Here is a 10,952-nt window from a genome sequence, read left to right on the forward strand (position 1 = left end):
ACAATGTCTAGAAAAATTACACTCCAAGTGTAAAGTGTTACACATGCTATTGTTGTTCAAATTTTACACTATGGGGTATTTAACACCTCTGCTGTTGTTTTAAGCGTAATTAATAATGTCCTCTCTTTCAGTGCAAACAAAAAAAAATAATGTTAATTATGACAAAAATAAAGTTAATGTAAAAGGATAGACATAAAATCAGGAAAGTCTTCAGACAGATGTATACATTTCAACATTTATTGAACAAATGGGCAAAGTGGCAACTTTAAAGCATATAGCAGATGTGTAGAGGTTAATTAGTCAGTCACATTCATTAAGTGTTGCACAGAAACAAAGTAGTTAATAAAACACAAAATCATCAAATTTACCTAGACATGAACAAATATGACGTGTAGATTTGAGTTGTGTAGCATCCATGAATGATGTCCCATCAGTGAGCGTGTATGGCTGTGTGGTCTCTTCTCTGCAATCAAGCTGTTCTTGTTGGTGCCTGCAGATAAAAGACAAAAGTAACACTCAAGGTCAGCTCTCCAACTGTTTTTTTTTTTTTATATTAAATGTGTTTTTCATATACAACCCATTTGGCAATATTTTTAGGCAGACAATAGGTATTGACAGAAATGTCCAAATGTACCTTTCTGAAGATGTTTTTCAGCTTGACAGGATGACATTTTTCCAGATCCCTTGCAGCCTTGTAATGATGGTGGAATCAAATGAAGTAGGAGACCAATTGAAGCAATATAACTGTCCCATTCTAAATAACAGATGTGACAAATTCAGCAAAAAATGCATGAACACAGAATATAGATACAACATGAATATAGATATTCTTATTCTGAAATATAGCCTAAACTTAGACAATCTGTTTCATACTTCTTAACAGCTGATTCAGAGGTCAGCTGGATCCTTGAAGGTCTTCTGAGGCTTCTTGATAAAAGAAAAGAAAAACAATTAATGACAACATCTCTCTCTCAGGAACCATTCTGCTAAGTTGATTGTGTAGTCACACAGTGGCTCTGTTCACAACCTGACATTAGCAAGCATCTCGGGAGACACATATGGCCATATACTTTTATTACAGGATTCGTTAAAAAATTAAAATTTCATCAGTTTACTCAGCCAAGACTTTTGTTATCTTTGAAACACAACTGAAGATTTACAGTTTCACCTACCTTTAACTCACATTCATACGCAGCCCTGCACGTCACTTGTAGGGGAAAAACATACAATCCGCCCTGTCAGTTTATAAACCGACACTTTTTGTTAAACCGAGGGAACGGTTTAAGAATTCGTGAGTACGGTTTACAAACTGACGGGACGGATTGTATGTTTTTCTCCGACAAGTGACGTGCGGGGCTGCGTACTTTCACAATACTTGCATAAACGAAACGTTACTTGTCATAAGAAACACTTCACGGAAGCGCGTTTGTGAGAGAATTCATCAAATGGTAAATGAATTTGTTTTTGAAAGCACTGAGTGCGGCATTTCGTTGTTTCCATGCATTACACTCACACTATTACCGTTTCAAAGCATGGAAACAGCGAAATGCCGCACTCAATGCTTTCAAAAACAAATTAATTTACCATTTGATGAATTCTCTCATTTTAGTAGAAAACCTACCGAATATAACGTTAGCAGCTTCAGTCTTCATCGCCAGATTCGCAGTAACCCCAGGCCGAGGAGGGAACAGAGGCGAGAGGACGACCAACTAAAAATAAAAGAAGCGTAAAGCATATAACGTTATAACATAAATTAACGAACGAACTTAACACTGAACCTGACAAAACACTCGCGGTTAGTAATTTCTAAATGTGTTCACCACCAAATCATATTATGAGTTAAATTATCAACAAAAATGTTTTTTCCAGTGTACTTTTATCAAGAGAAAAGCAGTCCAGCTTACCGTCTCGGTCGCTCGAAGAAAAGATGGCGTTGTCGCTTCGCGAAGCAGCAGTCACTGAAGGGCGGAGTCCAGACAATTCGGCGGGTCTTTTATTTCGCACTTGTAGTGTAAAAGTGAAATTACACCATATAACAACACTGAACACGAGTACTGTTTAACACTGTGGATTGTTAATTCAAATCTTTGGGATTTAATAACTTTTAACACTGCAAATATTACACTGCTGATTTTACTGCCCTGTTACGTGCTATGACTTTGTCTCCGCCGAAAGAAAGACCGTGTTGTAGAAAAATTTATATTTTACTCTTTCTTATTTACTTTCTTAGACATTGGGTGGGTTTTTATATATTTTTATTTTTCTTTTGATTTAACTTGTGTATTTCTATGTATGTCACCTGGAATGCAACAAAGACATCACACAGTAAAACAAAGAGCCTTTGAAGTCTTTAGTGTGGGTAATTTAGTCAGGAAAGACAGAGGGGTTAGCCACAAATAAAGACCTTTAACCTCACCGGGTGTGAAGACACACAAACACACAGTATCAGAAAGAGCCTTTGAACACTTTAGTGCAGGAAAGACAGAGGGTTTGTTGACCTCAGAGATGTGAAGATAATAAAGCCCAGGGGGTTAGAAGGACCATTGTTTTTTCTGAAACAGCTAGGTTTGGTTTACGGGGGTTAAGTGGAAATTTACAGAGAAGGAACCTTGTAAGAATTGGGGGGGGTGATAGCAGTATAAGAAGGCTGTCTGTTTTCAGGTGTGATTTTAGGTCTGTTGTGTTTCAGGGTAGCTGCTGGAACATTGTGAACACACCTCTTTAAGGAAAATAAATTTCTTTCCTTAAATATAATTTGATTCCTTGTCTCTTACACTGGGATGCTATTTGTTAATAATTGTTTTTGCCACAACAGACCGCCAACTGGACGTTCTTTTAATTTGAAAATCAAGCAGCCAATCAGGGCTGGCTCTTGATATTGTACCTTAACCTTTAAAGGAAAAGGTACATATATGTACCTTTTAATGCTTGGGAACATATAAGCGAACCGAATGTATGCAATTATTAACATTTTACATATTAACAAATTAACATATTAACAAATTATTTACATTGGTAATCATGAAACTGACATATTAACCACACTTTCTTCCTGTTTTCACAAATCATCCTGTCCTGCTCTATCTGGATTCTCTATAATATACAAAAACAGAAAGATAAGGGACACAGTAACTTAGCAAAAAATATCAATAAAAGACAAATTGAGCAATGGCTTGTTACCTTAGACTTAGACTTAGAAAACTTTAACTTTATTATTATTTTTTTTATAAATGAAAATCCTTTCACCTTTTCACCTAAAAATTGGTGCAAAGAAAACATTGATTTGATGTATCTGTTTTAGTCCAAAAGTGCATGGTGCACATGCCCAAGTCTGTGATAAACTCATCAGTGAATGTTTATGATTGTACAACATCCCACTATATGATCATCATGTTTTGGTCAGAGGAATGATTTGGCAAAAGTACAATGCAGCCAGTTCACATCATGCATAGGCCCACTCCCCTAACATAGCCTAAATACAGAATGAAAATACCAGTACACAGAGGGCATTTAGAACAGAGACAGCCAGAGAGCCAGACAGCCTGAATGGAGTAAAACAAGCTTGCACTACCCTGACATGTTAGAAGTCTTTGACTTCAGTCATTAATGGCCATCTTGCGATCTTCATCCCACTTTCACGGAGTCCATGTGCCCATGAGCCCCAAAGTCTATTACAGATGCTGGCCTGGGGCTCTTTTCCCAGTACCTACTTTGCTGGTGTCTGTAGTGTCTTATCAACTCTGGCTTCTGATGCCAGTTACATGGCATGCAGACAGGAATGAAATTAGCACCTCACACCTATCAAATACAGGGTAAATTTAAAACTTCCAAGTCCCCTGCCACCAATGCAGAAATATACAATTAAGAAATATTATTTTTCAGAAGCAAAGATAAACTTTGCTGGCCACTTCAGCTTAAGATTCAACAAGTGCAGATACAAGAGTGATAGATAAAAAATATATACATAAAATAAAAATTAAAAAACAGCTATGTAGGCTACCTTTCATGCAGATATGCTGTACATAAAAATTGAACAATAATTACTGTGTGTTATACTACAGACACAGATCTAAAATATTGCCTTGAAAGATGGATGAATACAGCAGGAGGTATTGTTGCAGTGTAACTAAATATACAGTTATTGTACAGGAAATAATTGCACAGCTTAAGTTTAATATAAAATTCTTAAATCAAGAATAGTCATTGATTGTTTATGCATCATATATCCAGTGTTTCTACTGTCAGGCGCTTACTCAGTCTTTACAATTCTGAAGTGTTCTGTAAAAATTTCATAAGTGGCAGAGAAAAAATTTAGTGGCAACATTTTCAGCCCCCACCCATGGACTGTTTCAGCTGCTGCTGTCTGGCAAGTGGTGCTGCAGCCTCAAATCTCTGATCATCATGCTTTGGGACAGTTTTTCCGCTAGACAACCAGGCTCAAGAATGCTGGACACTAACCTCCAAATGCCTGTCTGCCTGTTAGTGTGAAAGGACTCTTGAATCTTGTGTGCTGATATGTGCTCTTTTGGCTTGGCTTTTAAGGACATTGTCCTTTTTGTCTGTTTGAAATGCTGCCCTGACAGTGTTTTTCTGTTATCGTATTGACCATAGACTATATTGACACATGTCCACTTTAAAAACGTTGAAGCATTAAGACACAAAATCAATCTATATTCAACAAAATTCAAGGCCCTCACTGCAGTGAAATCATTAGGCCTCGGTTGATGGGAACAAACAGCCACACTATGAATAAAGCTTTACAATGGGGTGCTATATATTTTTAATTTACAATAGGTGAGCAATGTGTGAAAGACTAGGAATTTATTCTGGGGCTCAACAGTTTAACTAAGGCTCTTGTAGCATAAACTTGAGCTTTGGTAAACTGGGGGTGAAGGAATTGTAGACATTAAAATGGTTGAAACATTACACAACCGTGTAAACAAACATCGTAATTGTTTTTCTAGTCTCTGTGGTTTAGATATCACTAAAGGTAATTTAATATATTTACCCAACCGGCACATGACCTACCTTCAACGTTGAAATATTGAAACAATGTTTCGTTGAAATAACATAATGTTTTCGACAACATACAACATAAATATAGATATTTATGTTGTATGTTGTTGAAAACATTATGTTATTTCAACGTACAGATCTTGTAAAAAATTCAATGTTGATTTAGAAGTGTTTCTGCCTTTTAACGTATTATTATGATAATTAATTAGCATTTAATGATTTTTTGATCATAACAGCTCTTCAATGTATATGTTAAAATATAATTATTATCATTATTAACAATAATAGTTTCACCCTCAAGAGACCAGTGCAGCAGAAACCTTTTGCCTTATGTGATTTTGTGTGAATTTACAATTTTGTCCGCTTGCCTAACAGTTTACATTGCATTATTACATTTGAATTCATACACTGTCATGTCATTTGACCAATTAATTAAATAATAATACAGACTGCAAATAAAACTTAATACACAGCTGTGTTAACTCGCGCAAACTATTGTTATTGGTTGTTTCGCCGTTTGAGCATGATTACTTTAAGCATGATTGGTTAATCTGTCTGTTTTACAGGAAACTGTCCAATGAGAATGTGCGCGGCTCTGTGCGCCTATTTTAAATTTGAAAATATGTCCGTTACTCTCGGTCGGAGCAGCTGCTTTGCGTTGATTACTCGGTCAGACCTGGATTATTTTATATCTGCCTGTTGAATTCTTACATTTTGAGCGAATTTTAGTTGATATGACAATGAAGATCAAAAGCTGGAATGTGAACAGAGGAAGGGGTCATACGTGGTCTGTAAATACTGGCGATATCAGGTAAGAAAACATTTTTCAGTCCTTAACAGTCTAACATTAACGTTTAGGGACACGGGTAACTTAACTGTCATCTTAACGTTACTGCAACCTCGTAAGATAAATAAGTTATCTCTGTGTGTGTTTTTGTACTGCTTCACTATTAGCGTAGCGATATTAGCACGTATTTCATGTGTTGGTACCATCTGACATTGCTGTGTTTTGTTGTTGGTAAGTTAACGTTATGTGTTTATGTTGTCAGCTAACGTTAGTTTAAAACTCAAACGCATGAGACGTAAAAAAGCGCGCGAATGTGTAAAGTGATAAAACCGTCATTTATTCTTTAGAAGTATGTTTACATAACCTCTTCAAACACTGCTAACGATATTGAAAAGATATTTGTTTATTCTTTTTTTTTTTTTTTTAGATCAAGCTTTGTAATAAGATTTTTATCGGGGGAGAACACCCAACAGAAAGACCCATGATTCACCAACAATTTTGAAGTCAATTTTACCCACGTACTGTTCGAAAACCTACACTAGGGTAGTATTAAGTATGATTTTCATAATGTTACTGATAGAAAGTCTGAGTAACTTTCTGTCCTTTTGTTTTTCTTCTGCTGAAGTGGCGCACTGAAAGGGGAGATTCATGTCACCTTCATCAGTCCTTTCTTTAATCACTGGACACCATTAAGGGAAAGACCCTCAGACGTGTCATAATAGGATAAATGCGGCTGCAGGTAAAATTATTTGATGGGGTTAGGGTTATTTGATTTTGGTGTACCAATTGGCCTTTTTTTGTGTGCTTCCCTTGCTATGATACACATTTCTGATGGGATTGCCATGCTTTAAGTGTATGTTTACATTTTTAATCATGTAATAACTAACAGTCTCAAAGATGACATTACTCAGTTCATGTTGTGTGAATGTAATAATGGCAAACGTTTTTGCAATTTAAATCAATTTCATATAAATAATATATATATATTTATATGTTTCCTCACAATGTCAAAAGTGCTTGTTAAGTGCGGCAGCTTTTTTTTTTAAATACATTTTACAATTTTAATATGTAAGTTAACATTATGTTATGTATTAACCTTATTAAAGTCTGTCTAGCTTTAGCAAATGTAACATTATGCCGGTCCTAATAAAGTTAAAACGTTATTAACGTTAGCCCTGAATGTGAAACATGCATCAGCCCATCATAACATTAACGTTAAATACCTGTGGTTGACTAACATTAATTTAATAACGTTAGCTGTTAACTTAACGTTACATCTTACAAGTTACTGTTGCCTCTTGCAAACAAGTAACAGTTAAGTTAACGTTAAATAAAAGGCTATTGCAGGTTGGAACCTTGTTTTATACAGTCTATGGTTTAACTTAGTTAACGTAATGTTAAGTTAGGACCTGACAAAGACTTTGTCTCAGTGGAAGTTTGTTTTTAACTTAACGTTAGCAGTGGCACATTCAGTCAGTTAACATTAACGTTAGCTTGATACGAATACTATTAATCTAGGAAACTTTATAACGCTACGTTGCTCCTACCGTTAAAGTAACGTTAAATTACTGGTAACGTAAATACTTTACCTGTAACCTGTGCGTAACGTAACGTTACCTCCTAGTTATACACATGCCTGGATTTTAACTTTCTCAGCTGAGTTTGTTCTCCTTTATAGTGAACCAGACTCATCGTGAGTGAAAATAACGATTTAACATGAACTTTCATGTCCTCCTTATCCATAGTTTTTGACAGATTGGACTAGTTAACTTACTTCAACAACTTCTGGGTGAGTGTTTGACAAGTAAGTCGCTGAATTAGTTCTCGGCGGGTTTTTTAAAAAATATGCCGGTCCAGCACGGTTTATGACTTTTTTTTTTTTTTTTTTTTTTCATGCAAATGTGGCGGTATCACATGAAAGGAAAGGTTAATCAGTGAATTTATCCGACTACGCCACCCTGGTGGGAAACCAGAGAATTTATTCCCATTAAAGGACACAGGTAAGTTTCACCAAATGAAGGCAAAGTAGGGGAGACGGGGGCGAGAATACAGAAGATTGGATTTTATTATAAAACACACGCATAGATTTAAAACTCTCTCACACAAACCATTTCCACAATAAGGGAGGTAATTCCCAGGGCCAGGATTAGTGGGAACCAGGCAGGCCGGCTGCAACTCAGAATGGTTATCCAAAAACCCACCTAAATTCACACCCAAAGCAACCATCACACACACACCAATGGGAAGTTGTATCCCACACACACCACAGAAGACAAAAAATACAGTGTTAAGAGGCACTCATTCTTTCTCTCTCTCTCGCACGCGTGGCCCTGGAGAAACAGAAAATAACATTAAAGAAGAAATTCAACAAAATTATAGAAATGAAAACATGCAAAAAAAAAAACTTATAAACACTTTGTTGCGACTCTGGCACTCGAGCATCCAGAGAACACCACACCCAAAACGTAAATCAAAATCAATAAATACTCAAAAAGAAATAACCCTTGCAGCATACAATATGCTTACAAAAGAAAATACAGGGTAAACAAATCAATACCAAAAAAAGACCAATATAACCAAACAAACAAAACAAACAATTACGGTTAGAAGAAAAAAAACAATCCAGAACCTCAACGGGTAGATAGCCCATGCGGAGAAAATACTCAGTCTTTACAGTTTCGTAAACTCTCAAAGTATTAAAGCACAAAAGACCGTAAAGTGCAGATCGGACTCCAAAATGTGTCTCTAAGCAAAACAGCAGCTGCGTTGCCTGAAATCATTGGCCAAGATGAGGACTAAGATGTTTTAATTTCCCCTTAACTAAAGAAAAAAAACAAACAAATTATTATAACGATTAAAACAAGATAACCACCAATATGAAGAAATAAGTGGCATACTTACGATTGTTATTGAAATAAACATTAGATGCAAACGCTATATGGTTACTCACAACCGGTGTCATAGCTCAGTCTACCAGCCAGCATTCACTGCTCTCGCTGCAATTACTGAGAGCAACACACAATAAAAATTACAGATGAGACGGTAAACAAACGGAGCACCTAAACATACCTGCAGCCGAAATACGCCGCGAGTTGCCGCACTGCCAATGCCACCAGACGCGCTCTAAATGAAACTATAAATAGCGTATATTAGACTCGCAACATGCACATTGTTACACCGCCAACAAACAGCCAAACATACCTGAGGAAGGAATCAGAACGGAAACGGAAATGCCAGGGAGAGAGAGAAGCACCCCAGGTCACAAACATACCCACCTGCCATAATAAAGGTCCTTAAATAGTATAGATACTATCGTTTCATTGGTATATGAACTTTAACCCCACCAACCAATGAGATGCTAGTGCTGTCGCTATCATTTAATTGGTGAACCAACTGTACATCAACCAGCCAATAAAAGACTTATCCTGCCACACATAGTCAGGTGTTCAATGCATTTTCTACTGGTTGAGAGAGGAATTACTGCAGTAAATTGACCTAGAATGGTCTACTTTACTGTCATTATTGAATATTGTAGATAGGGCTGGACTAGAATATTCGTTCAGTGGGTTGGTATTCGATTTGAAAATTTGACATTCGAATATTCCTTTTTTTTTCTGCTGTATTTGTTTTCTCGAAACGGTTCTCATTCGTGCTTGAATATGTTTACACTATTAAATCTGGCGAAATACAATACTCTTTTGACCATTTTTAATAGGATGGACAGTTGAAGGAACCTAACCTCGTTATACTTAATACATTTATTTGCTTCTTCTTGGCCTATTAAAGTGTTCCTGGAGTAATCTCTGACTAGAGCGCAGAACAGCGGAGTTTGTATGGACAGAAGTGCATGCCATCAATACTTAAAGGGATAACTATTTTGATAATAGTAATTCCTCATGTAAAACATTTGTTGGTTCCAGCTTAATACATGTGAAGATTATTTACCTTTTCTACTCTTTAATTTACTTTATAAACTCTGCAATAATAACAAACTATTCCATTTGACAATGAATGAAAATTCGAAAATCATGACCCATCTCTAAATTCAATAGTTGTACTGCGAGTCAGAATAATTAAACTCAGTCTCTTGCCAAAGGTTTGTGCCAAAATCACACTTGATTACAGTCAGTTTTACAAGTGGTTTTAAGATTTTGTTGATCACATTTACACAGCAGCTTGAACCCTTTTAAGAAATTTTAACCCCTTAATGTTCCTGCATTAGAAGCAGTAATAGAGGCAAAGTTTGTTCATGCTCAATTTTCATTCAAGTTCCAAACTGCAATTATTGTTAAGCGGCAACCTAATGGCTCTGCTCTGCCGATCCTGTGAGGGTAGGAGGCAAAGTTGCCATTGTGTGTAAATTGAAAACAAAACAATGTGGCCACTGTTGATGTGTAGGAATTTTTACAAGCATGATACATCTTATCTATTTTTCAGGACAAGGCCTGGTGAGAGCCACTACAGAGGATCATAGCCATTGTTGGAATTCTGAAAGGACGTGGGTGAATATCAATCTGCCAAATGAACATTCACATCTGTATATTAATACTCATTATATTAGAACTTGTTTGTTTGTAACTGGAAAGAACTTAGCTTCTATTGTTTTTGACTGAAGGACTTGACCGTGTTTTAAGCCTATGTGCATTTTCTATTACCAGTACCTGCTCTGGCCGTGCTCCATTTTCCATTGCAGATCATACCCAGAGATAGTACCCCTCAATGCTGCTGGTCAGCATAGCAAGGCCACACACAACTGCCGCGACTTACTGTTCAATGCGACACATACACCTGCGACCCACATACAGCTGTCTCTTGATTTAAGTTAAAACGTTTCAGCATTACTCAGAATGTAAAGACAGATACTTAAAGGTGCTCTAAGCGATGCCGGGAGTCGTAACTTCTTGTTGACGTTCGAATTGTTGTCAAACAAAACGGAGGCTAGCTAGACCCTCCCTCCTCCTCATCCGTGCACTAAGCCCCCCCAAACCCCACCCCCAAATCTTTCTTGTCGGTTATTGGCTGTAACAGTTTGTTATGTTTCGTGGTGCGGGTGTGCCCAGTTTGTTTTTTCTTGTTGTTTGTGGAGCCTGTGGTGTCTAGAGAGAGACCGTGTTTTTTTACAGTGTGTGTTCAGGGGACAGGCAGCTAG

The 10,952-nt window shown here is 36.8% G+C and overlaps 2 long non-coding RNA genes across 3 annotated transcripts; both read right to left on the bottom strand.

The window, feature by feature from the left end:
- Positions 1 to 223: 223 nt before the first annotated feature.
- Positions 224 to 2,400, bottom strand: LOC109068340. Of its 2 annotated transcripts, XR_006161094.1 has the most exons (5): positions 1,905 to 2,400; positions 1,622 to 1,709; positions 874 to 927; positions 635 to 754; positions 224 to 490 (listed from the first exon to the last, which is right to left on the bottom strand). It is a non-coding gene; the product is annotated as an uncharacterized LOC109068340 (long non-coding RNA). The 2 variants fall into 2 exon arrangements; XR_006161093.1 differs by lacking the exon at positions 1,905 to 2,400 and having other exon boundaries at positions 1,622 to 1,892.
- Positions 2,401 to 8,748: 6,348 nt separating this feature from the next.
- LOC109045930 lies at positions 8,749 to 9,230 on the bottom strand. Its single transcript, XR_006161095.1, has 2 exons — positions 9,005 to 9,230; positions 8,749 to 8,936 (listed from the first exon to the last, which is right to left on the bottom strand). It is a non-coding gene; the product is annotated as an uncharacterized LOC109045930 (long non-coding RNA).
- Positions 9,231 to 10,952: the final 1,722 nt, after the last annotated feature.

Source organism: Cyprinus carpio, chromosome A11, assembly GCF_018340385.1.
Source record: "Cyprinus carpio isolate SPL01 chromosome A11, ASM1834038v1, whole genome shotgun sequence".
NCBI classification, from domain to species: Eukaryota; Metazoa; Chordata; class Actinopteri; order Cypriniformes; family Cyprinidae; genus Cyprinus; species Cyprinus carpio.